This window comes from Scyliorhinus torazame, chromosome 3 (assembly GCF_047496885.1).
Source record: "Scyliorhinus torazame isolate Kashiwa2021f chromosome 3, sScyTor2.1, whole genome shotgun sequence".
Classification (NCBI taxonomy): domain Eukaryota; kingdom Metazoa; phylum Chordata; class Chondrichthyes; order Carcharhiniformes; family Scyliorhinidae; genus Scyliorhinus; species Scyliorhinus torazame.
The window spans coordinates 173082460-173094834 of NC_092709.1; the positions used below are offsets into that span (position 1 = coordinate 173082460).

A 12375-nucleotide genomic window follows, 5' to 3' on the forward strand; every position below is an offset into this window, starting at 1 on the left:
ACGGCCCCAGAACAGATCCTTGTGGTACTCCATTTGTGACTGTACTCCATTCTGACCATTTCCCATCAACCACCACCCTCTGTCTTCTTTCAGCTAGCCAATTTCTGATCCACATCTCTAAATCACCCTCAATCCGCAGCCTCCGTATTTTTTGCAATAGCCTACCGTGGGGAACCTTATCAAATGCTTTGCTGAAATCCATATACACCACATCAACTGCTCTACCCTTGCCTACCTGTTCAGTCACCTTCTCAAAGAACTCAATAAGGTTTGTGAGGCATGACCTACCCTTCACAAAGCCATGCTGACTATCCCTGATCATATTATTCCTATCTAGATGATTATAAATCTTGTCTCTTATAATCCCCTCCAAGACTTTACCCACTACAGACGTGAGGCTCACCGGTCTATAGTTGCCGGGGTTGTCTCTGCTCCCCTTTTTGAACAAAGGGACCACATTTGCTGTCCTCCAGTCCTCTGGCACTATTCCTGTAGCCAATGATGACATAAAAATCAAAGCCAAAGGTCCAGCAATCTCTTCCCTGGCCTCCCAGAGAATCCTAGGATAAATCCCATCAGGTCCCAGGGACTTATCTATTTTCAGCCTGTCCAGAATTGCCCACACCTCTTCCCTCCGTACCTCAATGCCATCTATTCTATTAGCCTGGGTCTCAGCATTCTCCTCCACAACATTATCTTTTTCCTGAGTGAATGCTGACGAAAAATATTCATTTAGTATCTCGCCTATCTCTTCAGACTCCACACACAATTTCCCATCCCTGTCCTTGTCTGGTCCTACTCTTTCCCTAGTCTTTCGCTCATTCCTGACATACCACTAGAAAGCTTTTGGGTTTTCCTTGATCCTTCCTGCCAAATACTTCTCATGTCCCCTCCTTGCTCGTCTTAGCTCTCTCTTTAGATCCTTCCTCGCTACCTTGTAACTATCCATCGCCCCAACCGAAACTTCACACTTCATCTTCACATAGGCCTCCTTCTTCCTCTTAACAAGAGATTCCACTTCCTTGGTAAACCACGGTTCCCTCGCTCGACGCCTTCCTCCCTGTCTGACCGGTACATACTTATCAAGAACACGCAGTAGCTGATCCTTGAACAAGCCCCACTTATCCAGTGTGCCCAACACTTGCAGCCTACTTCTCCACCTTATCCCCCCCAAGTCACGTCTAATGGCATCATAATTGCCCTTCCCCCAGCTATAACTCTTGCCCTGCGGTGTACACTTATCCCTTTCCATCATTAACGTAAACGTCACCGAATTATGGTCACTGTCCCCAAAGTGCTCTCCTACCTCCAAATCCAACACCTGGCCTGGTTCATTACCCAAAACCAAATCCAACGTGGCCTCGCCTCTTGTTGGCCTGCCAACATATTGTTTCCGGAAACCCTCCTGCACACACTGTACAAAAAACGACCCATCTATTGTACTCGAATATATCTTTTCCAGTCAATATTTGGAAAGTTAAAGTCTCCCATAATAACTACCCTGTTACTTTCGCTCATATCCAGAATCATCTTCGCCATCCTTTCCTCTACATCCCTAGAACTATTAGGAGGCCTATAAAAAACTCCCAACAGGGTGACCTCTCCTTTCCTGTTTCTAACTTCAGCCCATACTACCTCGGAAGAAGAGTCCCCATCTAGCATCCTCTCCGCCACCGTAATACTGCTCTTGACTAGCAGCGCCACACCTCCCCTCTTTTGCCTCCTTCTCTGAGCTTACTAAAACACCTAAACCCCGGAACCTGCAACATCCATTCCTGTCCCTGCTCTATCCATGTCTCCGAAATGGCCACAACATCGAAGTCCCAGGTACCAACCCATGCTGCCAGTTCCCCTACCTTGTTTCGTATACTCCTGGCATTGAAGTAGACACACTTCAAACCACCTACCTGAACACTGGCCCCCTCCTGCGACGTCAAATCTGTGCTCCTGACCTCTATACTCTCATTCTCACTTACCCTAAAACTACAATCCAGGTTCCCATGCCCCTGCTGCATTAGTTTAAACCCCCCAAAGAGCACTAACAAATCTCCCCCCCAGGATATTTTTGCCCCTCAGGTTCAGATGTAGACCATCCTGTCTGTAGAGGTCCCACCTTCCCCAGAAAGAGCCCCAGTTATCCAAAAATCTGAATCCCTCCCGCCTGCACCATCCCTGTAGCCACGTGTTTAAATGCTCTCTCTCCCTATTCCTCATCTCACTATCACGTGGCACGGGCAACAAGCCAGAGATAACAACTCTGTTTGTTCTAGTTCTGAGCTTCCATCCTAGCTCCCTGAAAGCCTGCCTGACATCCTTGTCCCCTTTCCTACCTATGTCGTTAGTGCCAATGTGGACCACGACTTGGGGCTGCTCCCCCTCCCCCCTAAGGACCCGGAAAACACGATCCGAGACATCACATACCCTTGCACCTGGGAGGCAACATACCAAACGTGAGTCTCTCACGCTCCCACAAAATCTCCTATCTGTGCCCCTGACTATAGAGTTCCCAATTACTAATGCTCTGCTCCTCTCCCCCCTTCCCTTCTGAGCAACAGGGACCGACTCCGTGCCAGAGGCCCGTACCCCATGGCTTACCCCTGGTAAGTCCCCCCCCCCACAAGTATCCAAAGCGGTATACTTGTTTCTCAGGGGAACGACCGCAGGGGATCCCTGCACTGACTGCTTTTTCCCAGTCCCTCTTACAGTTACCCACCTATCTCCAATCTTTGGTGTAACTAATTCCCTGAAGCTGCTATCTATGACCCCTTCTGCCTCCCGAATGATCCGAAGTTCTTCCAACTCCAGCTCCAGTTCACTAACTCGGTCTTGGAGGAGCTGGAGATGGCAGCACTTCCTGCAGGTAAAATCAGCAGGGACACTAACTGCATCCCTCACCTCAAACATCCTGCAGGAGGAACATTGCACTCCCTTCCCTGCCATTCCTCTAACTTTCTACCAAGATCTGGCTAACAACTAAATTAAATTTTTATAAAAAATAATAATAATATAATAAAATATGGTACTTACCTCAGACCAATGGGTTTTATTATTAGGTTAGAGGAGGAGGGCGGGTGGGAGACACTACACGTGTAGTGTCTCGGGTTTCCTCTCCACCAGAATTTATTGGTGAGGGTCTTCCCAGACGTCCGCGGGTCGACTTCCTGTTCCCGCCTAAAAAACTAATTTAAAAAAAAAGAAAAATTCTCAGCTCCTGCTGAAATTGACTAACCAGCCAGCTCCACTCCCGCCGAAATCGACTGGCCTGCCCCTGCAAAGACAAGTGCTTTTAAAGGTTGACTTACCTCCCAGGAGTCACTTCCGCAATGCTCCCGCTGAAACTGACTCACCAGCTGATTCTCCCGCCGAAATCGACTGGCCTGCCCCTGCAAAGACAAGTGCTTTTAAAGGTTGACTTACCTCCCAGCAACCTCCTTTTGCAATGCTCCCGCTGAAACTGACTCACCAGCTGATTCTCCCGCCGAAATCGACTGGCCTGCCCCTGCAAAGACAATCTGCTGCCTTCCACACCCTGTGGCCTTTGATGCCCTTGGCAGATGTCCTCTAGAGTCGGAGTGCTCCGGCCAACTTACCAGTGCCACAGGTGTTACCGTGCCACCCTGTTCTGCATGCTGCCCTTTGTTCCTTGAATATCACTGTCACCCCCTCCTGAATCTCATGTATCTGACCTTGTCCAGAGGCTTGACATCTGACTGCAACCGAGCTGTGTCCTGGGATCCAGCAGACCTCTGAATGCTGCCTCCCTTGGATGTTCCTGCCTCCACCCTGACGTCCATCAGCAACTGTGTAGTGCTTACCAGAAGCCTGTGCACTAATGTCACCCACCGAGATGTGGGTCGGTGTGGGTGTTAGCTGTGACACACCGTCGGAGTTTGCTTCGCAGCTCTCTTGAGTAGCAAGGAGGGGGTACAATTCTGGATGGCCCAACCTCATCAGATGGGGTCCAGGGGGTTCGAGGAACAAGCTTGCAGATCGGATGTTGGGGCGGTGCGAGGCATCAGCCAATGGATTGGGGGGGGGGGGTGCTGCTGGGAAATTGAGTTGTGGCAGGCGGAACTCATGCCAGGAGGAGAGCAGTGGCAACTTACCCTTGCAGCTCGTTGGAGGCCATTTGTCTTCTTCTGACATTGGACGGTGGTTCTCCTGGTCATGCTGACCCACTCACTGCAGGTGCCACTGCCTGTCAGGTGGCATTGCTCATTCTGCTGCTGATTCTCCATCCCCTTCAGGGGAACAGGGTGTTCTATCTCTCATGCACTGCAGCGGGAAGCCTGACCAGGTTGGCATCCCCAAAGCGTGTAGCAGGTCTCCACGCTGCCATCTCATTTTTTGACTGGCCGTGAGTGGTGAGGGACCGTTTAAAAGCAGCTCCTCCTTGGTAGTGGCGAGCAGCTGAGGCGCAAGTCAGGCAAATCAGTTGGCGAGGGAGCCAGGCATGTTGAGATTCACATGGAGGCTCATTTTTGGGCCTGAGTGCGGTTGAATGCAGGCCGCGACCTTGCCAATGCGACTGATGAAAAGCGCCCATCCAAACTCGCCCAAAATAACACTTCAACATTTTTCTGCTGAATCGCACCCCACAGCTTTTAAAAAAATGTTTATGCTCTTGTTCTTGACTCATTCTAAGTTTACTTTTGTTGTATTTCTTTTAATGACCAAATATAAGTGAACTTAGTTTCTCTTATTTGTTTGAAATTTGTAATGTTATTATGTGACTTTCAGTGTCATGTCTTGAAAAGTACTAAAGTACTTATATTTTCGTCTGTGGAAGAATGTGGTAAAGAAGAGAATTCAAATTTCTCGGATGAGAAACTGAATATTCTGTTAAACAAGTTGGAAGAAAGGCACATCTATATCTGAGGGAGAGGTAAACTTCAGACCAAGGCTTGTAAACAGGTTGCAGAGGTACTGAACAGCATTATGCTTAGGATAGTGGATCAGTGCCATAAGAAACTCCATGATTTAATACATTCTGCCAGAGTACATATATATCAGAGAATCCCTATAGTGCAGAAGGAGGCCATTTGGCCCAACTAGTCTGCACTGACCCTCTGAAACAGCACCCCGCCGAGGCCCACATCCCCAATCTATCCCCGTAACCTCGCCTAACCTTTTTGGACACAAAGGGGCAATTTAGCATGGCCATTCCACCTAACCTGCATATCTTTGGACTGTTGGAGGAAACTGGAGCACCCGGAGGGAACACACGCAGACACGGGGAGAATGTGCAAACTCCACACACACCGTTTATCTGAACACATGATGTAATTTCTGAAACGTACAATCCTATTTTCTGACTTTAAACATTCAGAAAGATGAAATTTTGTTCTAAGTTTCTAAAGTGTGAAAAAAACATTTGCCTTGGAGATTGTTCCAAATTAGTTTCAGCCAATCTTGGTTGGACAATAGAGCAAGGTTCATTGCTAACATTCTGAGGTGTCATAAAATGCGGTTGCCTTGGAGATGGATCTGACATTGTCATAAATGTTAACATGGAAAAAAAGGTCCCCAAGGGTACAATCTTTCAGCTGTCTCCAGAAGTCTTAAAATCTGTCACAGGACAGGAAAACCAGATTATTTTTTCAAATTTGCATTTCTTTTTTTAGACAGGGTTGGTCCACAATTCCCGGGAGTGCTCACTGACTGGAGGGGGGCTGACGTACATTAAGGACCTGACAGAACAGGAGGAGCACGTATGGAGGTTGATGAGTCCCTCCAACTCCATTATAGACAGTGATGTATTCGGTGTGGGGATGAGCAAAGGAGATGCAAAAAAAGCTGGGTGCTCACACTGTCAAGGTGACAGTTAATTCGGTACAAAAAGAAATTGTGCTTTTTTTTTACTTTCACAGATGACACAGCGACGAATTGAGTTTGTTGCAGCGGCAGAACCACCTGAAAGAGCCAGGGTGTAATGGAGGAGCGTTCGTTGTGGCAGTGCATTACTGTAGCTGCAGCAGAGGATGCTGAGAATTCAAACCTTGAAGGTGATGCTGATGAAAATCCAGTGGTAATGTTAAACTTAATAGCGCTAGAGGCCTGTGAGGATATGGCTGCTGTGTCGAGAGAGGGCACTCAGAACCTTCAGGAGGTGAGAAGCAGTGGCAATGGCGGCAAAAGCCCTGTCACCTTCACAGCCACACAGGCAATTTGCGGCCAAGTATGTGGTCATTAAGATGCTGAGTTAACCCTTGGCTGCTTGTATCAGGATCTGGCACTGAGGGGTGAATGTTGTGAGGCCAATTCACAGCTTCAATACCAGCCTTAAATGATATGGAGATGCCGGCATTGGACTGGGGTGAGCACAGTAAGAAGTCTTACACCAGGTTAAAGTCCCACAGGTTTGTTTCAAATCACTAGCTTACAGAGCCTTAAATGATATAAAGACAGATGTTAGCTAGCATCTAACTGAGGTCCATACTCAGCATATGCAGATTTTTCAGGAACACAACGAGCTTATGAGACAGAATAATGACTTTCTTCTAGAAATTCTTGGGAGAATGGAACCATCTACAGCTGCATCTTCTGGTCAGGAGGTGCCCAGTGCAGAGAGAGATGGTGCTGTGAATGCTGCAGTGCCTGCACCTTCTGGTCAGGAGCTGGCCAGTGCAGAGACAGTTTCTGATGGGAATGCTGCAGTGGCTGGAGCTTGAACCTCCTCAAACGCTCCAGGGAACATGTCTGCACCTGGCTCCATATTGCGCTCCTCCAGTTCTTCCATTTTGGCATTAAATCATCTTCAGGGCGAAGGGTCAGTCCTTGCTGGAGTGCAGAGTTGTGTAATGCACAACATACCACTGCAATCCTTAAGACTATCACAGGTGAGTAGTGCTGATTTTTTCAAAGTGTGGACTGCGGGAGGGTGTCGCGGCATTCCCACAGTGGTCCCAATCACGGGAGAAGTGCCCAACAACCACGACAGGCATTTTTATTCAGAATGAAGGCCTCTGCCACCTTTTGAATAAGAAGGAAATTAGGCTGTATGCAGTCTTCCAGCCAGAAGCAGCAGCAGTGAACAGATCATGTTTTTAGTGTCAAATCAGGGAGGAGAGTTTCTTTCATTTTCCAGCTACTGGTAGCAGGGCAAGGGGATTATGAAGATGAATCATTGTCTCAGAAGTAAGGGATGGCCAGAGGCACAAATAGGCAGTGTACCTATTGGCCAGGTTCTCTCAATTTTCTGAAGTGAGCTGCTTGGGGGAGTGCAAGACAGAGCAGTATTAGTGTGAGCTCTGTACAGAGCTCCATAGCTTCTGATTAACAGCCTACAATGAAGAAACTTAACTCGGGAATGAAGCAGTACAAAGATGATTTCCAGAGGTATGGCTTTGTCAATTGAGCCAATGCAAATAAGGATGCAAAGCCCATGTGTGTTATATGCAGGGAAGCACTGGCAAATGAGTTTCATATTTTGAAAGCGAAGTGGTGGATGAAAAATTATTTTTGAGGTTGAGACCCCAGAGTCAGTGATCAACTTAGGGCTGACTCCAAATTAAAAGACAACGCTACTGTACCTGACCTGTGATAGCACATTAAAAACATACCAAAAGCTATGAGGCTGTCAGCTTTCTGGAGTAGCATGTCCAAGGAGTATCCAGTACTGAGTAAAACAAGCAGTTTTTTGCTATTGCCCTTCATGATAACCTACATGTGCAAGGTTGGATTTTCTGTTCTCACAAAGATGAAGATGCACAAAGGAACTGGCTTAAGTCTGCACCTGATACGTGCATTGGCCTCTCTTTCTTTGAACTTGAAAGTGAGATCATGAGGGCCAATCAGGCTCCCCTTTCGCATTAAAGGTAAACGGATGTGGAGTGTGGCACATAGGTCAGCCGGCGTTTGTCACGAAGGTCGGTGGCCTGGGTCCCGAAGGTCTGCGAGGGTCCCGAAGGGCTGCTGTAATGTTCTCTCTGACCTGTCCAGGCAATGGAAAGGTGACTTTAAAAGTCCTATTGTCCTCTCCATCATCTGGCAAGTTGCTTTCTGTGCACGGTTGTTTCGCTCATATGCTTCACTGCCGGTCCCCCGAAATGGTGTCAGAAGCTATGTTCTCAATTATGCCTTATCATCCAGTAGACATCCTGTAAGGATTGCTGAGCGGGCCTGTGGCAATGGGCTCCCGGCGGCACGGCGTACTCCACGGTGACACCGATTTTCAATGCCCGGAGAATCGCCGGACCGCCACCAGGCCCGATTATGGTGCCAAAGTGGATTCTCCGCCCTGGCACCAGCCGCGATTACGCCGTTGATCTGCGGAGAATCCAGCCCCAGGTGTTGGGGAAAAATCGGGATTAGCAATGGGCGTCAACCCGAGTGTCATGCTCTGATCCCTCACTGGAACTCGTTCATGCTGCATGCCAGCGGGAGCATGGAAATAAATGCAAATGGGTCAGAATGATCCACATCCTCCCGTGGTTATCTAGTCCCTGCGGCCGGGAATCACATGGGTGAGGTTTACTAGTGGTCTCTCCATTCGTGAACCCTATGCGGTAGTCCTCGCAGTGGGCTCTGAGGTCCACCGCGCCAATGCCACGATTGTAGAGACCATCCAAGGCCACCCCATCTGCCCCCCCTTCAACACGGCATAGCGGCCCCTAAGCCTCGGATTACATTAGCGCCCCCCCCACCTACAAGTTGGGAGTGACCCAAACCACTACCCACAGGGATTCCTGTAATAGGGGGACCTGTAAGAGGGCAGCATGGTAGCATAGTGGTTAGCACAATTGCTTCATAGCTCCAAGATCCCAGGTTTGATTCCCGGCTTGGGTCACTGTCTGTGCGGAGACTGCACTTTCTCCCCGTGTCTGCGTGGGTTTCCTCCTGGTGTTCCAGTTTCCTCCCACAGTCCAAAGATGTGCAGGCTAGGTGGATTGGCCATGCTAAATTGCCCTTAGTGTCCAAAATTGCCCTTAATGTTGGGTGGGGTTACTGGGTTATGGGGATAGGATGGAGGTGTGGGCTTGGGTAGGGTGCTCTTTCCAGGAGCCGGTGCAGACTCAATGGACCGAATAGCCTCCTTCTGCACTGTAAATTCTATGATTCTATGACCCCCATAGGGACCCCTGTAATAGGGAGACCCCCCCATCAACACCTGTAATAGGGGGCCCCTAAAGGGACCCCTGTAATAGGGTGACCGCCACAGAGACCCCCTGCCTAAAAGTGCCCCCTCTACAGACTCCACAAATACAGATCCCCCACATTCAGACCCCCCCACACACACAGACGCCCCCAGCACACACAGACACCCCCCCCCCACAACACACACAGACCTTCCCATAAAGCCAATCCCAAAATAGAGACCCCTGTCTGGAAGCCGGAGAGCCATCTAGAGGGAGGCTGCACGAGACATTATGGCTGTACTACTTACCTTACAGCTTCTTGTGAAATGAAATGAAATGAAAATCGCTTATTGTCACAAGTAGGCTTCAATGAAGTTACTGTGAAAAGTCCCTAGTCGCCACATTCCGGCGCCTGTTCGGGAAGGCTGGTACGGGAATCGAACCGTGTTGCTGGCCTGCCTTGGTTGTCTTTAAAAGCCAGCGATTTAGCCCAGTGTGCTAAACCAGCCCCTCATTCTTCCGAAGTGAGCAGTTCAGCCTGAGTCTAGTTCCCAATGATTCACTGTCTGTAATCCAGCCATGGCTTTCCAGCTTTGAAAAAGAGTCATCTGGACTCGAAACGTTAGCTCTTTTCTCTCCCTACAGATGCTGCCAGACCTGCTGAGATTTTCCAGCATTTTCTCTTGAGTTTCAGATTCCAGCATCCGCAGTAATTCTTTTATCAAGGAGATATAAGTTGTACTAACTGCGTTCCAATCCACTGCATGTGGGGCATCTGTATGTGTGGGAGGAGGAGTCTGTAGAGGGGGTTCCATTAAGCAGGGTGTCCCTTTGGGGGTTCCCCCTATTACAGGGCCCCTGGGGCAGTCCCACTATTACAGAGGTCCACTGGGGGTGGGTGGGCCGGGTCACCCCTGTACTTGGGGGTTGTGGGGGCACCCAGGCTATCCGGAGGCGGAGGGGGGGCTGCCATGTGGTGCAAGGGGGTGTCGTGACCAATCCCTGGTGCAGGGAGGGTCAGGAGGAGGGGGGGGGGGCGATGCTCGTGGCTAAAGTGGGGTGCTAGGGGGTCATGGTCGAAAGGGGTGGGGTGGTTGCCTGCCGCAGGATTCCACTACTGGGCCCCCTGCTCAAGGTGATGGCCCGATATCGGGACTCCCACAGAAATCCCCCACGTATTCCACGCCATGCATAGTTCTGTATGGCAAGGAATACAGAATTGCATCCTGCTTTATGACCAGTAGGGGATCGTAAAATTAATGCAATTCAGCTCTGAAGGGAGAACATAGGGTGGGATTCTCCGTCCCGCTGCCCCCTTTTACTGGTGTGGCGGCACCCCCACAGGCAGCGGGATCCTCCGTCCCACCAGTTGGCCAATGGAGTTTCACATTGTGGGCACCCTCACGCCGTCAGGAAATCCACGGGTGTGAATGCACTGCTGGCGAAGCGGAGGATCCCGCCGACAGAAAATCCAGCCCATTATCTCCGAAACGGAGAATCCAACCCATGGTACTTGCTGCAACACAATTTGGACAGAAAGAGAGTTCCTCATAAGGATATAGTAAGGGATGGGACTGAGCTTTTGAGACTCGAAAATCTCCATTTATTTACCTCAGGTGACTAACTGTGTCAGAAGGTTACATATTACATGACACGTAATGAAAGCTGGGACGGTACTACACTGTTCAGGGGATATTCTATTTTTGGTGCTGTGTTGCAAAAATCTAGTTCATAATTTATATTTTAGAATATAAATATGTTTTAGGAATATAACCTTTAGGTTGGAAACTAAAGTGTTCGAGATAACATAAATGGAAAAAGTCTGGTTAAAAATGATAAACAACACTCATATCGAGTCCAATCAAATGAGTCCAGATGTAATTAACCTGTACTTATTAGGTCAGAGTTGATAGTGAAAATAAAACTTAAATAATGGGTGACACACTTTTGGATCACTTGGTAGATCTAGGGAGCCTATCATTCTCAACGTAAAATAAGCTAAAAGCAATTCTGCAAAAGTGGGTCGTGGGTGGGTGTCAGGAGGGTCGCGGAGCGGTCGGTTACAGCATTCCTGATAGTGGGAGAAGTGCCCGAAGGCTGCAGCGGGCTTTTAAATTGAGAATGTCCGCCACAATCGGTTTTTGAATGGAATTATGCAGCCTTTTGCCCAGAAGCTAAGGCCAGCAGGTCATGCACCCAGCAAATATACTGACCCTGTGCATCGTGCTTTTGTTGTGAGTCATGGAGGAGAGATTCCTCCATTTTCTAGCTGCAAACAAGCAAGGCAACAGGACTGCAAAGAACTGAAGATGGATCATTTTGTTATGAGAAAGAGAGGGCCAGAGACACAAACAGGCCAGAAACTAGCAGCTGAATCTGTTGGACAGAGCTATTCAGGAGAGCCCATGGCAGGACAAAGCAGTGTTGGTGTGAACTGTATACAGAGCTCCAGGGCCTCTGGTGAACAGTCTACTAAGATGAAACTGAAATCAGAAACAAAACAGTGTAAGATGCTTTCATGAGGTATAGCTTTGTTCACTGTGCCAAAGCAAATCAGAATGCAAAGCCCATGTATGGATGTGTGTTATATGCAGGGAGGTACTGGCAAATAAAAATTTTAAACCCTAAAAACCTCAAAGGCATTTGAAGGCATGGTGGATTTGAGGACAAACCTCTTGATTTTTTTTTGGAAGGATGCAGTGAGAACTTAAATGATCAGCTGAAGCCCTTGGCAGAAGTGTAACATTGAATGACTAAGCAAGTGAGATCATGAGGGCCAAGAAGGCTCACCTGTCGCATTAAATGTAAGCAAAAATAGTATACTGTAAAGATCGACTGTGTGGGTTGCAAGTGATCAGCTTCTTGGCAAAAGTAAGTCCTGGGGGGAAAAAAACGTTGAAAAACACTGGGTTAAAATGTTTTTTTTTAAAATTTTCGGTGTGTATTTGCTGACCAAAACAGGCAGTTCCATTTGAGGACAGAGACTGTTGCAGATTTGTTACTGTGTGGGCTTTAACTCACTGTGTTGGGAGAGCCAAAGAAAATAATTGTTAGTCAGTTAGACCTGCACTTCAAGCAGAGAAAATACAAACTTTATCATCCAACATGTGGAATGTGGATGGGTTTCTATTACAGTTTGGATTCTGTGAGAGAAAAACAGCTGGAAGATTTGCGCTAGCTTGCTGTTAGTGGACAAAATCTACATTCGTCCTTACAGAGCCTTGTGGTAGAAAACAGTCAGCAGAGTTAGCTGAGAAAGTTATGGAAAGGCAGCTGGGGATCTGTCAACAATTAGAAC

At 48.3% G+C, this 12375-nt stretch overlaps 1 long non-coding RNA gene across 1 annotated transcript in view; it reads left to right on the forward strand.

The window, feature by feature from the left end:
* The window catches only part of LOC140409554 (uncharacterized), a 91613-nt gene that overhangs the window by 24447 nt on the left and 54791 nt on the right, over positions 1–12375 (forward strand). Inside the window, exon 2 of the long non-coding RNA XR_011940393.1 lies at positions 5871–6005. This is a non-coding gene — a long non-coding RNA (uncharacterized lncRNA). The remainder of the gene's footprint in view (positions 1–5870; positions 6006–12375) is intronic.